The 19,360-nt window shown below is 43.2% G+C and overlaps 1 protein-coding gene across 5 annotated transcripts in view; it reads right to left on the bottom strand.

The window, feature by feature from the left end:
* Positions 1-19,360, bottom strand: part of LOC122811506 (AP-2 complex subunit alpha-2) — a 2,640,839-nt gene that overhangs the window by 2,235,583 nt on the left and 385,896 nt on the right. The gene's annotated exons all lie outside the window — the stretch shown is intronic.

The raw sequence follows: 19,360 nt of genomic DNA, 5'->3' as shown, positions 1-19,360 counted from the left end.
AGGGGGATGGGAACCCCCTGATCAAGGTAATCAAGTCTTCGGCCATTTTGAGCATCTGTTTTTTGGGCATGGAGGCCTGTCCACACGGCTCTTGAATTTGCTTCTTTGCCTTTGAAGGAGCTTTAGTCTTTGCCTTTGAAGTCGGTTTAATGTATAGAGGTTTGGGTCTGAATACACCCTCAGAAGCCGGTGCCTGCTCAGCGGCTCCAGACCCATATGAAGGATTAGCATCTGAGGCTTCAATACCCTGAGTTTCCAGCGGCATGGCCGACTCCATGTGGGAGTAGGTAGCGGCCTGCGACTGTAAAGTAGCGGTCGTCAGGGGCTGCGAAAGCGCTTCACTGAGAACCGGCGAATGGCCTCGGGTGTCTTTCTTTTTCTTTGCGTTTTTTGTGAACTCCGGTAGTCGGATGGCTTTCTGACATTTCTGGATAATTAAACCTGCGTCCAAAGTAGTTCAAAGCAAAATCATACCGACACTTAATAGTGCATTTGTTAAATCTAGCACAAAACTGACAACCCAGAAAGTTATGATCAGGGCCTAGGCAAGGAATACAGTAAGAACGAAAGTCTTTATGAGGTATTTGCTTCCCACAAGAACTACAATTATTAACTTTTTCTGACACCAGTTCTGGAGCAAGAAAAAAGTTTCCCAACGGGGTACTTAGCTTTATAGAAGACTTCGGATCTGAAATTCGAACTCGAAAATCTCAGGAGTCGGCCGACCGGCACTTGTGAACTACTTCTGCTTTGGGCACCGCGCGGCAAGAAAGGCTAAAGAAAATGGCGTTGGCTGCTTCTTTTATACCCCTGACCTGATGTCAGGGAAGGGGCGATGACAGCCGACGCAGGACCCAGGACTTTGGAATTCAGGCCGACTGAGGGCAACCTGCCAGCAGGACTACCCAAATGTAATGACTGCAACAGTGAAATACGAAGAACACTGGGAATTGTATAACCTCTGAAAATAATTCTCAGCACCCAAGTGTCTTTTGTGATATCTAGCCAGGCTCTCTGCTGCAGGGATAAGTGATCCCCTGATTGCCACCAGAAGGGGACAATCGGGCCTCCTTGCAGGAGCACTGGTAGGGTCGGGTCAGAGAAGGAATCTCCAGACCCTTGGTTTTCCAGACCACCTCTGCTGCGTGGGTGGCGTCTGCCATTAGTGTTCCCTCGTCTACCTCTGTGGGAAGCATCTCCACATGGGTCTTGGAAACAACCCTGAGATTTTTTGAACCACATCTTTTGTCCCCTGCACTGGTTCCTAGAACAGGAACTGGGGGAAGGGGGTCTCTCAAAATGATACTCCAACAGCAGAAAGTCTTTACATCCTTCTCACACCTGGAGTGTGCGTTCTTCACATTTTGGCCACGCTAGGAAGATCCATCAAAAGGACCACTGACAAAAGAAGACTTGAAGGGCTGCAAAAATTACACAATCACTCAGTGCATCCAGGCATGCCTCCTTACTGAGATGCCTGAACCCGCTGTCCTTAAGATACCCTCAGCTGCATGAGAGATGAGCCTCATGGACGAGTTTGAGATGGACTGAAGGGTTGCCAACAGTAAAGCTACTGTAGGTTGAGCCTCTGCAGTAGTGGACCCTGAAAGAGTATTTGACAACTCCTTAATCAAATCTTTTAGTAACCTTGTAAAATGTGGCAGTTAATTTAACAACTCAAGAGCAAAGGTCACGGAAGCATAGACATGCTTCCCGAACCGGTCTGAAGCCCTGGACTCTCTGTTAGGAGGACAGACAGTGGAACTTTGTTCCGCAAGTTCCTTCGTTGTGGCTGCCACCACGATCATGGCATCTTCAAGCACTCCCTTACTCCAGTGTTCTTCCCGACGGAGGTTCCAGAATTCAATCTGGTCTCCTGGGGATGGGTTCAACCACATTAGGTTCCTTCCACACCCGCTGAGTGATCAAATCAATAGGCTTGCCAGTGGGCAGAGTTACCCAGATGGTAGATGGGCCAGATCCAAACTCCTCCAGAAACACTGACTCCTCCAGGGAAGGATTTTGGGAGAACCAACCACCCCATTGCCCGAGGATCAACAGAAAGTTTCCAAATGAGACATCTTTGGGTGGCAATCTGGGGACCCTTCCCCTTCACTTCCGTGACAGGCTGCTGAGGGGAATCCAAGTGCCTCCTTTTGCATTTTCTCTTCTGGGAGTACTTTCTCACTGGGATGTTCTGGGGAAGTGCCGGAAGAGAGGGTAATGCCCTGCTGGGTAGTCTGGAGGGTTTGGACTGGCTGTCCCTTTTGAGTTGAATGTCAACGCTCTTGGCGCATACACCCATGGGACGTAGAAGGTGTCTGATGAAGTTTAACACCGTTTTAAACGAAAGCACTAACATTGTTTTTGTACTGTTCATTAAAGCGGTATACAAGTTGGAGTCTATCCATTAATTTAATTTGGACATTTGGAGCAGGGTTGGGTTCCATATTACCTTGCCATTTTTTTCTGGTGTAGAAGGTAGATCTGAGTGGGGAGAAATCTTCGCTGTCCTGCTGAAACAGAGAACACTCTCCACTACCTCGAAGGCAGACTGTCTTGGGGAGAAGGAAGCCAATTGACCCAAGAAGCCATGCTTCTGTCCCACCAGCTCTGTCTGCCCCAAAAGCATCCACCAGGGGCAGAGGCTGGAGCCAAGCTGTCCATGGCCGAGGTGCCGAGGGACAAAGACTGCTCTGAAAACTCAAGTCAACTCCAACACCTCAGATCTGACCAGGATGCTATCGCTCTGAGAACTACTTTGCTCCGAACTAGTCAGAGCCAGTGCAGTCAGAGAAAAGTACAGTTTTGTACCTACCATAAATGTAGATGTCCGATAGGTATGCATCTGCAGTCCTAACATATGGGTTGTCCTGCCTCAGGCAGCCCTTCGGTCGGCCGGATTCCAAAGTCTGGGTCTGGCATCGGCTGATGTCGCACTTCACCCGACGTCATAGCTGCTGGGGTATAAAGGCATCAGCCGACGCCATTTTCCTCGGTGTTTCTTGCCCCAGATGCCAGGTGCCCTCTAGGAAGGCTAAATTTGGATAAATGCAAATAATTCCAAACAGTAGAATCAAAACAAATATATATATATATATATATATATATATACATATATACAAACAAATACACCATAATAAATTCCCCCAGCTAGCTAAAAGAGGGGTAAGAACCCTAGGAATACCACAGAGGGGAAGGAGGGTGGGTAATCCTGACTGCAGATGCATACCTATCGGACATCTACATTTATGGTAGGTACAAAACTGTACTATGTCCTTCAAGGATACATCTGCAGTCCTAACATATGGGTAGAATACCATAGCCAAACTGGGGGAGGAGGCACTAAGATAAAGATGGTGTAGTCAAGATCCCTTGCAAAACAGCAGTTGCAAAACCTGCTCGGGATCTGGAGTATAAAGGCAGATTATAATGCTTGGCAAATGTATGCACGGAGCTCCAAGTAGCAGCTTCTAAAATGTCTTTGGTAGCCACTCCTCGTAGGAAAGCTGTAGTGGTGGCTGTAGCTCTTGTGGAGTGAGGTCTGATATTTTCAGGAGTTGTCTTTCCATGAAAAGAGTAACAAAATCTAATGCAATTTCCTATCCATTTTGAGATTGTCTGTTTTGAAATTGCTTTTCCTTGCATTCCTGTTGCATATGCTACCAGAAGCTGGTCAGTTTTTCTGTTGGTCTTAGTTCTGTCCAGATAGTAGCGTAATTGTCTGTGCACATCCAAGGTATGTAGTAGTCTTTCCCCCTGTTCTGTGGGTTGGGGAAGAATGTAGGTAAATGAATCGCTTGGTTCAATGATACTCTGGAGACCACTTTTGGCATAAAAGTAGGGTTAGTTCTCAGAGACACCCTATCCTGATGGAAGATAAGGAAGGGCTGTACTGCCATTAATGCCTGTAACTCAGATACCCTTCTTGCTGAAGTGATCGCTAGCAGGAAAGCAGTTTTCCAAGATAAGACCTGTAAGTCTGCTGTTGCTGCTGGTTCAAAAGGGGGAAGTGTTAACTTTTCCAGCACAAAGTTGAGATCCCATGTAGGTAAAGGTGGTTTCCTTGGAGGTTTTACATTTTTGATTCCCCTCAAGAACTGCCTGAGTAGAGGATGAGAGAAGACAGGAGGATCCATGTTGTATTCTGCTGAAATTGCTGATGCATGAATCTTAATGGAGGAGTAGGACAGGTCATTGTGGAACAGTTCTGCTAAGTATTCCAGGATGTGTGCTATGTTTGCCAATGAGACATTTTCGCCCTTTGCTGCACTCCAAATGAGGTATCTTTTCCATTTGGCTGAATAAGTTTTCCTTGTGGAGAGTCTGCGTGCCTCCAGGATAATGTCCTTAACCCTCTGAGATAAATCTGTTTTATTTTGTTTTATGCAATATTCCAAGCAGCTAGCTGCAGTGTTTTCAAGTTTGGATGTAGGATCTTGTAGTTGTTCTGTGTTAGAAGTAAGGGACATAGAGGTAGAGGCCATGCGTGTGTCCGAGACGTGCTTCGCAGTAGCGGGTACCAATGTTGCCTTGGCCAGTCTGGAGCTATCAGGATTACCCTTGGCTGATCCTCTTTGATCTTCAGTAGGACTTTGTACATCAAAGGAAGAGGTGGGAATGCATATGCTGTCAGGTTTTTCCAGCTGAAGGAAAGGGAGTCCACCCTCCAGGCAAGTGGGTGGTATGCTCTTGTGCAGAATTTCTTCAATTGGTGGTTGTGTGGGGAGGCGAACAGGTCTATCTCTGGCAGTCCCCATTTCTTTGTTATGGTTTTGAAGATATCTGGATGCAGCATCCATTCGTGGGCATCCGTGGAAGTTCTGCTTAAGGTGTCTGCTAGTGAATTTTCTTTTCCTGGTACAAATCTGGCCTGTAGTTGAATGTTGAGATTCAGGGCCACATTCCACAGGTCCATTGCCATCCGGCATAGAGGATATGAGTGTGTACCTCCCTGTTTGTTGATGTACCACATGACTGTGGTATTGTCCGTCCTTATCAGCAGGTGACCTTGTTGAAGGAGTGGTCTGAATGCCTGGATTGCATGTTTGACTGCCAGCATCTCCTTTAGATTTATGTGTAGATTCAGCTGGTCTTGGGTCCATAGGCCTTGTATACACTTGTCCACTATGTGTGCCCCCCAGCCTAGGTCTGAGGCGTCCGTGGTGATGGTCTGGCTTGGATGTGGTCTGTGGAAAGGCAATCCTCTGTTCAATTGACAGGCCTGAGCCCACCACAGGAATTCTTGTTTCAGGCATGGAATTATTGGAATCTGGGCTTCTAGACTGTGCTTGTGTTGAGACCATACATTCCTTAGGTACCACTGCAACTTTCTCATATGCAGCCTGGCATGCGGAATCAATATTATGCAGGATGCCATGTAACCCAGGGCTTGCAGGACTTTCCTTGCAGTAAGCTGAGTTTGTGTTGTTAATGTCATGAAATAGACTGGTAGTTGCTTTTGTTTTTCTTCTGTGAGAAAAGCCATCTGAGTTGATGTATCCAGTTCTGCACCCAAAAATGTTATCCTTTGGGATGGTACTAGTCTTGACTTTTGCATGTTGACTGTGTATCCCAAGGCTTGCAACAGTTGTATGACATTTTGCAAATCTTTTGTTAATTTTGCCTTGTTGTGTCCGCTTGTATTAGGCAGTCGTCCAGGTATGGGTAAATTTGAATTCCCTGAAGCCTGCAATGAGCAATTACTGATGCCAGGCATTTCGTGAATACTCTGGGCACAGTAGATAAGCCAAAGGGCAATGCTGAGAATTGATAATGCTCTGATCCTGCAAGAAATCTGAGGTGTCTTCTGCAATCTGGTCATATAGGGACGTGCAGGTATGCCTCCTTGAGATCTAGAGTCACCAGCCAAGACTCCTTGCCCAGCATGGGAAGAAGTTGCTGGAGGGTCAGCATTTTGAATTTTGGAACAATGAGGTATGTGTTCAGTGCGGACAAGTCGAGAATAGGTCTCCATTGATTTTCTTTTCTTGGTACAAGGAAAAGCCTGGAGTAAAATCCTTGGCCTTGTTCCATAGGTGGTACCTTTTCTATAGCTCTCATCCTTAGTAAGTTGTTGATTTGTCTTTGAGCCTCTGTTTTTTGGCTTGGTGGTAGGTTTGGCATTCCTCTCTTTTTTGGTAGTGTGTGGAAGTGAAACCTGTAGCCCTTGTCTATTGTTTGTAAAGTCCATTTGTATCCTGTAATGCAATGCCAGTTGTCGGAAAATAAGGCTAGCTTTCCGCCCAAGGGTGCTTCCAGTTGTTCCCTGGTAGGCGGAACTAGAGCCAAGTCATTGTGTCTGTCCTGTGGAAGTGGTTGTAGTTGAATCTGTGGCAGCACTTCTCTGGTTGGCAGGTTGCCACTGACGTCCCCTGTAGGCACCCCTAGATTGACCTCTGCCTCTTGGGCGTCTATTTCTGCCTCTCTGTGCTCTGGAGGTGTCTGGAAAGGACCAATTCTTCGAAGGCCAATTTCTGCTAAACCTCGGAGGTTGGACCTGTAAGAAATCCTTGACTGTTTGGACAGATTTTGCTTTTTCTTCCACTTTCTTTAGAACCTCCTGTGCAGGGGAGCCAAACAAACTTTGTTTCTCCAAAGGAGCATCTAGGAGTTTTGACTTAACATGGTCTGGTAAGGATTGTTCTTTTAACCAGGCATGCCTTCGAATCACTGTTCCAGTCATAGCTGATCTAAAGGAAGCCTCCAGTGCATCATAGCCACATTTTAAGAAATGGTTACTGACCTGCTGAGAGTTATGTACCAAATCCTTAAGGGACTTGCGGTCTATAGGTTCAGGAGAGGACAGTTTTTTATTTAGCTGGTCTAACAAAAATTCCTGGTACTGAATCATGTGAAATTGACAGTTTAAGGCCCTGGCCGAAAGAGTAGCAGAAGTATAAACCTTTTTACCCCATCTCTCTAATGCACGAGATTCCCCTTCAGAGGGAAGAGGGTTTTTGGCAGAGGCAGCTGCCACACCTTTAGGGCCCTGTGAAATGGTTTCAGGGTCTGCAACAGGAGCCTTATACAAGTGGTAGTGTGTGTCCGGGACCCTGTAATATCTGTCAGGCTTGGCAGGGGCCAGAGGAAGAGAATCAGGGGCAGTACAGGCATCATTATATGCATCATCAACAACTGTTAGTACTGGAGGAATGGCTAAAGGCCTATGCTGTGGTAAGTGTAAAAAAGTCCTTAGCCTTTTCCTTGAATCTGAAAAAAACTGGCCCTGCCATTGGAAGTGTTCCCTCATAGCATGTAGGGTTTCCCCAAAAGAAAATTCTTCAGGAGGAGAAGCAGAAGGAATGGAGTCTTCTGCATCAGAATCCTCATAAGGAGAATATGGGCCTTCCTGATGGTCTGAAATATCTGAGTCATCCGAGGAAGTCTGTAGAGACAGGTTCCGGGGGTTCAGTCCTAGACCTCTTATCTGGAGGGGGTTGAGAGGCCCTGTCTGGGTGAGGTTGGGATCCCCTGATCAAAGAAATAAGATCCTCAGCCAGGCTGAGTATTTGGGAACTACAGGTAGGCCTGTGTGAGGGAGTTTTAGCAGGTAAGGCCTTAGAAGATTTAGCTGCTTTAGCCCTGGAAAAGGCCTTGATAGACATAGAAGCAGGGGGTCTAGCAGCCCCATGTGCAGGGGTAGATAGGTCTAAAGGAATAGTGTCTGACAAATCCTGGGTGCCTGCTTCTGTAGCAGTAATTTCAGTAGCAGATTCAGCCATGCTCTGTGAGGCCTCGGCTATCGGAGGCATGCTTTCAGCCGAAGGAAGAACCGAGGACTCTGTTTCAGCTGAAACTGAGACCCTCGCGGTTGGCCTAACCGTGGTTTCAGCCAAAACCGCGGACCGCGAGTGTCGGTCCCTTTCCTTGCGCTTTTTAGCTAATTGTGTAGTCGGAGTGTCCGACGGCATTTTGTATGCAAAAGCGGGACCAAAAAACTCCTCTGCAAACTCCGACCGACGTCTAAGCGTCCGTCGGTTGAAGGAAGCACAGGCTAGACAAGCTGATACGTCGTGGTCTGGGCCTAAGCAAGGAAGGCAGTAAGAGTGGAAATCCTTATGAGGTATTTGTTTCCCACAAGTTAAACAATTATTTACTTTGTCTGACATCGGCTGAGGCAAGAAAGAGTCCCCAACGGGGTACTTAGCTTTTTAGAAGTCTTCGGTAGTAGAAATCTCTGGATCTGACTGACCGGCACTTGCGAACAGCTTCTGCTTCGGGCACCGCGCGGCAAGAAAGACTGAGGAAAATGGCGTCAGCTGATGCCTTTATATCCCTGCAGCTATGACGTCGGGTGAAGTGCGACATCAGCCGAGGCCAGACCCAGACTTTGGAATCCGGCCGACCGAAGGGCTGCCTGAGGCAGGACAACCCATATGTTAGGACTGCAGATGCATCCTTGAAGGACATCCTTCGGATCAGAGGATACCAATACTACCAGATTCAAATCAGACAGCCTTGGCAACCTCAGATCCAAGGACTCCAAAATAAGGTGTCGAATCAGAGAAGGAGCTGTAACTGGAGGAGTAGAGCAAGCTAAGGGTTCTTGACCCGAAGCAGTTGGAGCAGGGAGAATCCCCCACTGTACTTGCGCAGAGAGAAACTTCCTCATCACTCTAAGTCTGCTTCTGTGAGACTCCTGGAAGAAGGAGATGAAGCCATGGATGATGACTTGGGCTGCCATCTCTCGAAGAAGGGAGATGGAAGTCTTGAAGGAACTGGGTCAATTGTTGTAAGTATTGGACCCAAGGAAGAATGTTTGGAGCTGAAGTGATCCAAAGACATTCTAGGAGACTCAGAAGAAATCTTGAAGCCAGATGGCTTTGGATCCAATCTCGATTTTTTTGAGAGAAGGCTCCATGGCAGAAAGCGTGGAAGAACCCAACTTTTTCTAGGACTTTTTAGGAGTGTCCTTAGATGTTTTGGGGGTGTGAGCCCCAGATATGACTTCTAAAAAAGAGGTTGGAAGTAATATTTATTTGCTTCTCCCATCCTCTAAAGCACGCGGATTAAAACTTTTACATGTCTCACAATCAATATTAAGATGGTCAAGGCCCAAACAGTAAACTCAAAAGTCATGGGCGTCAAAATAAGGCAGCTTACTGCCACATTTTTTTACCTTTTTTAAATCCTTTTTCAGACATCTTTTAACTAGTGGAAGTAGTTGAAGATAGATGTATTTTTAGGCGAAGGAGGAAAAAGAGCAAAAAGGGTAAATGAGTACCAATAATGGTACTAAAGAATACATCAATGTGTGAAAGTTCGGCTAACAGGAAGGTTTTACAGTATGAGGGAAAAAAAAAATGCCAGCAATGGTAAACAAAAATACTCAAGTATATACAGCTATAGAGATTTGGGGGAAATATTTTTTTTAGAATAAATTCCACTTCTCTAAATATGCCTAACAGCAAAGCTGACCATGTCTATACATGAATGCGGCAAATGAGATCTGAGGTACGTTAGAGAATGGTGCATTATGAGTAGGGAGGAGCTTGACAGTTTCAAGTTGGCCATGAGCTATAGTATCAGCAGTGTCTGATCAGAGTATCGATCTGAACCCAATGGCTGAGGAATGAATGAAAACTGACATCAGATCCTAAATTCAGTAAGTGTTATAGTCTAAAAACTTAACTCTTCTCTTCCAAACAACAAATCAATATTTCTCTATGCCAAATTAATTTCATTCTGGGAAACAGGGATATCATTTTCAGCATTAAATAAAATATAGAACATTTTACTAATATAGTGAAAAAAATCCTCTAAAACAGTCCCCCCACCCTTATAAGACTTTTTGATGCACACAGATTTATTTAAAACCAACAGATCTCAAGCCACCCTCTCTTCCTTTTCACCAAGGTTTCTATTATCAAAGCTGACTGAGGTTTACCTGCCAAGTGGATAACAAGTTCTGTTAAACAGTCCACTAAATCAAAATCACAACGGGGAACAAAAGTTAAACCTCTTTGAAAGAGCTTAATGAATACTAGTCATCTCTACACTATTATAATTACATATATTAAAACCATGTTTTGTGAAAATAACACCATGTTTTATATCACTACTTTCATTATGATACAAATTTACACACTATTCCTCCAATAGCTTTTCTTGTAGGAATCCCTCTAATTCCTGTGGAAGTTGTTGTTCCCCTTGCCCTTCTGCCTTGAAGGGACCGACTTGCTTCTTTCACCCATCCGCTCGTGCGGAAAATATACAACAGGTTTACAACTGGTCTGGTTGACCTGCACAAAGGGGGAAACTCTAAAGGCTCAAGGTTAAGGAGGAATTACATCCTTCTATTCACAATCATCCCTAATCTCAACAACATGCTGATGTTGTAAACTGGTATTATTCTCAATAAAAGCACCTTTAGGTAATGGGTAGACATTTTGCGATTCAGTCCTTTGTATCCCTTAAAATCTTCAAGGTTTTTTTTTATAGCATCACATTGCTTATCTATGCTATAAAAGACAGAATTGTAACCAGTTCAATAATTCGAAGAATAAGTCCTTCTTAAAGTCTCTATCCAACTCATGAATCTAAGCAATGAAATGTTCAATGTGTCTCATATTGGCTTTAACCAAAATAGTTGATATTGTGTAAATTAAAATGCTTTTCCCCAATATACTGTGTAGAGTGAAAGGAAATGTGTAAGGCCAAACGGCAGTTTTCAAAATAATATGCTTGCTTTGCAAGAACAGTTATGTTCAGCTTAGATATTAATAACATATAGCTGTGGGCAACACTGTAAATGCATCCTGTTATAGAAAAAAAGGAAGTTAGTTGACTTTCTTGGCTTTCAGATGCAGAAATAAATAATATGCAGACAGGTCAAGTGACGTAAAGATGATGTGGAGAGACTTTTGTGAAGTCTTCAGATACAGAAAGAACCAAAAAAGGGCATGAAATAACCATGGACTTTTTCATGACACAGACAGAAACCAGAAGAACAAGTCACAAGGACACTAAAAATAACATTGGTTGAAAAGAGTATATAAACTGGACAGTATGTTTCATTCAGGGGTGACGTCTTAGACTGAGTGTGCCTTAGTCTATTCATCTGTCTAGCTGTGTTATAATAGAATTGAAATAGCTCTGACAGAATTAACTGTTAGGCAAGAATTTGTGCTGAGACAAAGTATAACAGATACAGTAGTACGGAGTTTGTCTGGTCTACTTTTGGACATTTCTTCAGAGGCAAAATAAAGACCTCTGCTTGACATTTCTTCAGAAAAGAAAGAAATACATTTTTTCAGTGAATATATTTCTTTAATAGTCATTAACTCAACTCCATGTTGAGCAAACATACTAATTAACTCCTGATGCAGGGATGAGCCCGCTCCAATATCATTAGGAAATTTAAACAGTCTTAACCCCTTAGGTACATCTTGCATATCAATACAATAATTTAAATAAGCATCATCTAACCAAAGACTTCCTAATTTACTTAAATTTCTTCTCCAAAATTTTGATGTTGTCTTTAAGACTAACATCCCTTGAAAAAAACACATTGTTGAAGGAATTGGTCATTAAATGAAAGCTTTTATTATATTCAGTTATTTCAGTTATCTCTAAGGCAACAGACTTATCAGTGACATCCCTATTAACGCTCACACCACACAATAAATCAATTTTGCTATTTGGGGCATGGGTTTAATTACCTTCTGTTTTAGGATATTTAAATTAGACGGGTTGTCTATTAACTGATTTTAAGATTATACTTGATGGCTAGCATCACATGATTTTATTTTTGACATTTAAATGTGGGATAATATTGATTTTTTCACTCTGATGAAGTCCTACATTTTGGAAGGATGCAAGTATTTAACTCTTGTTACAATAAAGCATTGATATTAACGTTCAGGTGTCCGTCACGGCTGATTTCCTTCTCCTTGCTATGGTTTTTGGCCAGAATCTGTTACTAAAGTTAACTTCACAAAGAAACCAGTCAACAGTGGAGTCCCCCTGGTTCTGTGCTGTGACCTCTCTTGTTTGGCATCTACTTTCTGAAGTAAAAGCCAATACCAAAGGGCTGTGGCTGGCTAAGTCTGAAGATGACTGCAAGCTAGAAACCCCAAATGACTTAGCCATCCTGCATGATGGCTTGTCCCAAATAAAAATGGTGCCAAAGTAATGGCAACCAAGTGCCAAAAACTTCATTACTGTATCCCTTTTGGAAGTCATCTACCCCAGGGGATCTACCACACTGACAACATGCCCCAGTTGCTCAGGATTTGAGAACGTATGTGGACAGTGACCTAAGGCTTGACCAACATGTGTCCACTATTGTAAGAAAGTCCTTCTATACTGTAAAGTTTACAAACAAAGGGATTGTATCTAGATCTAGGGATGTTACTGTTCCCTTTACTCAGTCCTCACTAGGCCAATCATTTAATATAATGCCCATTTTAATATCTATCAGTTCAGATACATACAACAAATGCAACGTCCACAGACATATATTACTAAAAAGATACAAGGCTTAAACAATATGTTCTACCTGGGCCAACTCAAAGCCCTGTCACTATGCTCTGTATCCTACAAATTACTAAAAGGTGACCTCTATCTGGTAGACAAGGCACCCTCCAACCCAGTATCAAGAGTTTTATTGCACATTAGCAAGTCGAATGGCATCAGAAATACTCTGTCAAGGGATCTAAAGCTTCTCTGCAATATCAACAGAATGCTTTGAACAGACTCTCCCATCCACATAAAGCAAAGTTCATCCCTGTCCATATTCATGCACAACTTGGATCTTTGGATGAGAAGCCAAACAAACAGGACCTCCCCCTGCATTACTAACAGATAAACGCAGCTCCTAAATGCTTAATCCCATGCATGTATCCTCCCCAAATTATCTATGGTTGATCCCAGTTATTCTTAAATAGTGCTTTAAATGACCTTCAAGGGCAGCAAGCCTAGTAGTTACCACTTAACTTATGAAAAAGACAGTACACAAGAGAAAAAAGTTACAAAACTTTCCAAGCAGAACAAAATGCAAAGCAAGCTTATTAAACAGTAGCAAAGGTAGGATAATCCTACAGATTTGCAATCACAATATTAGAATATGTAGTTGTGAAAATTCAGATTCATGGTAGCTCAGTCATAAAAATCAGTCACATTCATATACAGCTACATATTAGTAACAGCACAAAAAGGACAGTAGTTGCAAATGCAATATAAAACATACATACGGGAAGCAGAGAGGAGTTACGTGATAGGCTCTTCTCTACTAACGTTTTATCTACACAGTCTATGTCTACAGGATATATAAAGTAGATTAGAGAAAGAAAGAAGGGAAAGAATTGGAAAAATTTAGAGCAAGATTGCAGAAAGTACAGTTGTGTACACTTACCATAAATGTAGATGTTTGAGTGTATTCACTGTTGCAGTCATTACATTTCGGTAATCAGTCAGCCTGAATATCAAAGTCTTGGGTCCTGCGTCGGTTGCTGTCTCTTCTTCCATGATGTCAGGTCATCAGGGGGTATAAAACAGGCAGCCGACGCCATTTTGCTTTAGTTTTTTTTGCCCCAGATGTCCAGTGCCCCCCAAACAGGGAGCAAAATATATATAAATATATATAAAACTATATATATATATATAGATATAGATATATATATATATATAGATATATATATATATATATATACATATATAGATACATATATAGATATATATATATAGATATATATATATATATATATATACATATATATATATATATATATATATATATATATATATATATATATATATATATATATATATATATTTAGATATATATATAGATATATATATATAGATATATATATATATATATATATATATATATATATATAGATATATATATATAGATATATGCAATTGTAACATGCATGAACTTTACCTTCATCTAAAAGCAAATACACCACAAAGGCAGTAGAATATAGTGAAGGAAAGAGAAGCTCCAGAATACAGGGGGTTGGCGGGTAGGTAACCCAGACTGCAACAGTGAATACACTCAGACATCTACATTTATAGCAAGTGTACACAACTGTACTAGGTTCTTCGTGTTTCACTGTTGCAGTCATTACATTTGGGTAGAATCCCAAAGCTATGGATGGAAGGCTGGAACTAAATAGCATTAGGAGCGCTATAAGGCTCTGCAGAACTGCAGTGGCAAAGCCTGCCCTGGACTTGGAGAAGAGAGGCAAATGATAATACTTTGTAAAAGTATGAACAGAGCTCCAAGTAGCAGCTTCTAGAATGTCTTTGGTTGGTACCCCTCTGAGAAAAGCTGCTGAGGGAGATGCAGCCCTGGTGGAATGTGACTGGATTCTCTTGGGCACCAGTTTACCATGATGAAAATAACAGAAACGAATGCAGTGGCTTATCCACTTTCAAATAGTCTGCTTTGAAATAGCCTTTCCCTCTGATCCTGCAGCAAATGCCACCAGTAGCTGCTCAGACTTTTAGAGATCTGGTCCTGTTTAAGTAGAATCTTAGTTGTCTGTGTACGTCCAAGGAATGCAGAATCCACTCCCCCTTGTTCTGCGGATTTGGGTAAAAAGTTGGCAGGTGAATGGTTTGGTCAAGAGCCACACTGGATACCACCTTAGGCATAAATGAAGGATTGGTCCTGAGGGACACCCTGTCTGAGTAAAATATAATAGACTCCACAGCCATGAGGGCCTGTAGTTCTGAAAACCCTTCTTGCTGAAGTGATTGCCAGAAGGAAAGCTGTTTTCCAAGATAAAAACTTTATATCTGCAGTAGCTGCTGGTTCAAATGGAGGCAGAGTGAGCTTTTCCAGCACAAAATTGAGGTCCCATGCAGAAAATTGAGGTCCCATGCAGGAGTTGGTGATCTTCTGGGAGGTCTTAAAATTTTGGGCCCTCTAAGATACTGTTTTAGCAGAGGATGAGAAAAGATGGGAGGCTCTGTGTTGTAATGAGCAGAGATGGCAGAGGCATGGATTTTTATCGATGAAAACGATAGGCCCTTGTCAAGCATCTCAGTCAAGTATTGTAAAATCTGAGGAATATTTGGCTTTGCTGTCAGTCCCTTGTGCTTGGTTCCAAGCACAGAATCTCTTCCATTTATCAGCATAAGATTTTCTAGTACTAGGCCTTCTGGCTTCCAAAATGACATCCATCACAGATTTACTAAGAGGTGGTGTTTGAATAATTACATGATCAGCCATGCTGCCAGGTTCAGAGTTTGTAGCTGACTGTGCAGAATTTGATTGTTCTGCTCAGACAGTAGATGAGGCATTTGAGGCAAGTATCAAGGAGGGAGTTGAGACATATTCCTTAGAATTGGGTACCAGTGCTGGCGAGGCCAGTCCGGGGCAATTAGGATCATTTTTGTTTTTTCCTGTCTGACCTTTAGTAGGACCTTGGAAAGAAGAGGCAAAGGAGGAAAGGCGGAGACTTTCAGTTTTTCCAGCTGAAGGATAGGGCATCCACTTTCCATGCTTGTCTGTCATAAATCCTTGTGCAGAATTTGTCCAGTTGATAGTTCTGGGGAGAGGTAAATAGATCTATGTTCAGGCTCCCCCATTTCTCTGTTATCATGTTGAAGACTTGTGGATCCAGTTTCCACTCGTGAGGGTTCATAAGATTTCTGCTTAGGTCATCTGCCAGAGTATTTTGTTTTCCTAGCAGGAACTGAGCTTGAAGATGTACTTGGCAAGTCAAGGCTGTGTCCCACAATGCCATGGCTAGTCTGCAAAGGGGGTAGGAATGTGTGCCTCCCTGCTTATGTACCAGATAACCATGGTGTTGTCTGTCTATCAGTAGTTGTTCTGGATGAAGTCCTTGAAGGCTGTCAGGGCATTCTGAACAGCTAACATCTCTTAATGGTTGATATGCAGATGCATTTGTTTTGGGCTCCATATGCCCTGAATGCAACTCCCTGCCAGGTGGGCCCCCAAGCATAGTCTGACACTTCTGCAGTTAAGGTATGGCTGGCGGGGGGTAGAGTGAAAGACCGTCCCATGTTCTAGTGACATGTCTCTGCCCACCAAAGAAACTCCTATTGTAGGCAGGGAATGAGAGGAATCATTGTTTCCAGACTGTGACAATGTTGACTCCATAAACTTTTAAGTACCAGTGCAGTTTCCTCATATGCAGTCTTGCATATGGAATTAGTAGAATGCAGGATGTCATGAACCACAAAGCCTGCAGAATTTGTCTTGCAGATAACTGGATTTTTGCCATCTGTTTGAAGTAAATAGTCAATTGCCTTTATCTGGCTTAAGGTAAGCCATCTGGGCAGTTGTATTCAAGCTTGCACACAAGAATGTAATCTTTTGAGAGGGTACCAGTTGTGATTTATTTTCGTTTATTGTGTACCCTAGGCAAGTTAGGAGCCTTTTTACAAATGCCAGATGATGAAGAAGAATGCCCTTGTTTTCTGCTTGAATGAGACAGTCGTCCAAGTATGGATAGATTTGAATGCTTCTTTGTCTGCAAAATGCAATTACTGGTGCCAAGCACTTTGTAAAGACCCTGGGGGCAGTAGATAAGCCAAAGGGCAGTGCAGAGAATTGGTAATGCATAAAACCAGCCTTGAAGCGGAGGCATCTTCTGCACGATTCCCTTATTGGGATATGCAGGTATGCCCTCTTAAGTCTACAGTCACTAGCCAAGCGTTCTTGCCCAGCATGGGCAGAAGCTGTTGCAAAGTCAGCATTTTGAATTTTGGGATGTCCAAGAATGTGTTCAACATCAATAAATCCAGTATTGGGCGCCAGGCATGGTCTTCTCTGGGTACTAAGAACAGTCTTGAGTAAAACCCTTGTCCTTTTTCTACTTCTAGTATTGGCTGAATAGCCCCCATATCCATGAGGGATGTAACTTGTTTCTGTGCCTCTGCCCATTGATTTTGTGGCAGATCTGGCCAACTGTTTGGAATTGGCAAGGTATGGAAATGAAATCTGTATCCCTGGGATACTGTGTTTAATACCCACTTGTCATGGGTTATTAACTGCAAATTTTTTGCATGAAGTGCTAGTTTTCCCCCTAAGGGGGCTGCCAAAAGATAAATGCTTGGTGACGGCAGAGGGAAGTCATTGAGACTGCTTACTGCAGGGTTGTGCTTTGTTTCCTCCAGATTTGGAGGTAGAGGCACCCCCATTGCTTTGACCTGTAGGAACCCTGTGATTGGTATCTAGAGCCTTCTGAGCGCCTGGATTTGCCCTGTGAGGCGCTGTTGGACACAGGAAAGGACCAATTTTTTTGTAGGCCAGTGTCTACTGATTCTTGGTGGCTGCACTTGTAAGAAGTCTTTTACAGTTTGCATAGACTTAGGTTTGTCTTCCATTTTCTTTAAAACCTCTTCTGCCTTATTACCAAAGTATCATGCTGTAAAGGTGCATCCAACAATTTAGCTTTAACATGATCAAGCAGATTTTGCTCTTTGAGCCAGGCATGCCTTCTAATCACAGATCCAGTAACTGCGGCCCTGCAGGAGGCCTCCAAGGAATCAAAACCACTTTGCAAAGTATGCTTTCCGACCAGTTCTGCTGCATGTAATAATTCCTGTAATTCTTTATTTTCCACACATTCAGAAATCAACATCATCTTCTGTTTCAATAATCCCATAACATGCTGTTGATATTTAAGCATATGAAACTGGCAGTTTAAGGCCCTAATTGCCAAAGCTGCAGACGTACAAACCTTCTTTCCACATCTATCCAGCGCCTTGGAATCTCTATCAGAGGGGGTAGGATTCTTAGCTGTTGAGGCCTTTACACCTTTGGGACCCTGTGAGACAGTTTCAGGGTCAGCAGCAGGATTTCTGAATAAAAATTTGTGAGTCAGGAACCCTGTAATATCTGTCTGGCTTGCTAGGAACCGGTGGTAGGGAATCTGGAGCCATGCTTGATTCCGAAAACACATCATCAACAATGTCTAAAACAGGAGGTATGGCCAAAGGCCTATGCTGAGGGAGAAGGAAATCCCCAAGCCTCTTTTTTGATTCTGAGAAATCTTGACTCTCCCAATGAAAATGTTCCCTCAAAGTATGCAAGGTTTCACCAAAAGAATAATCTTCAGGAGGAGATGCAGACAGAATGGATTCCTCTGCATCTGAATCCTCATAGGGTGGTATAGAAAATTCCTGATCAGAAGAGGAATCAGAAGAAATAGAAACCTGATCTGAAGAGTCATAATCAGTGTCTTGCCTAGGCCTCTTATCGGGGGAGGGAGGGGGGTTGGGAACCCCTGATCAAGGTAATTAAGTCTTCAGCCATTTTGATCATCTGTTTCTTGGCTATAGAGGCCTGAGCACGTGGCTCATGCATCGTTTTTTTTGGCCTTAGGAGTTGCTTTTGTCTTTGTTTTTGAAGCTGGCGTCAGTTTTAAATAGAAATGCTGAGGCCTGAAAACACCCTCAGAAGCCAGTGCCTGCTCAGCGGCTCCAGACCCATCCGAGGCAGAGACATCCGCGGGTACAATACTTTGAGAATCTCGCGGCATGCTGGACTACACATGGGTCTCGGTAGAGGCCTGTGACTCGAAAGTAGCAGGTATCAAAGGTTGCGAAGGCGCCTCACTGAGTACCGTCAAACCGGCGACTGGCTTAGGAGAAGCTTCGTCGTTGGTTTTGGACCTCGGTCTGTCTGTCCTTTTCTTTGCATTTTTTGTGAACTCCTGTAGTCAGACTACTATCCGACAACATTTCAGGGTAGTTAAATCTGTTTCCAAAATATTTTGAAGCAAAGATATACCGACGCTTAATAGTGCGTTGGTTGAATCTAGCACAAAACCGACAGCAAGGCACGTTATGATTAGGGCCTAGGCAAGAAATACAGTACAAATGGAAATCCTTATGAGGTATTTGCTTCCCACAAATAATGCAATTATTAACTTTTACTGACATCGGTATGGAGCAAGAAAAAGTTGCCCCAACGGGGTACTTGACTTCGGTTCTGAAACTCGAATGCGAAAATTTCAGTAGTTGGCCGACCGGCACTTGCGAACTGCTTCTGCTTCGGGCACCGCTCGGCAAGAGAGACTGAAGAAAATGGCATCTGCTGCCTGTTTTATACCCCTGACAACTTGACGTCTGGGAAGAAGAGACAGCAACCGACGCGGGACCCAAGACTTCGATATTCAGGCCGACTGAGGGCAACCTGCCAGCAGATTACCCAAATGTAATGACTGCAACAGTGAAAGACGAAGAACATCTGGAGAAAGAAAAGGGCTATTTTGAGTGTGAACCATCAGTTAAAGTAGAAAAAAGGAAAGTTGAAATAAAATGGAGGAAGATCTGTTGTGAGTTGCATTTCACAGTCTTATAAAATATCATGAGCAAGAAGGAGAAAAAACTTGTGAACAATGTAAGGTTACCCTGGCATGGAACAAGAGCA

Source organism: Protopterus annectens, chromosome 9.part0 (assembly GCF_019279795.1).
Source record: "Protopterus annectens isolate FY-2018-M chromosome 9.part0, PAN1.0, whole genome shotgun sequence".
In the NCBI taxonomy this organism is placed as follows: Eukaryota; Metazoa; Chordata; order Ceratodontiformes; family Protopteridae; genus Protopterus; species Protopterus annectens.
The sequence above is the reverse complement of the archived record's forward strand: the minus strand, read 5'-3'. Positions and strand labels throughout refer to the sequence as shown.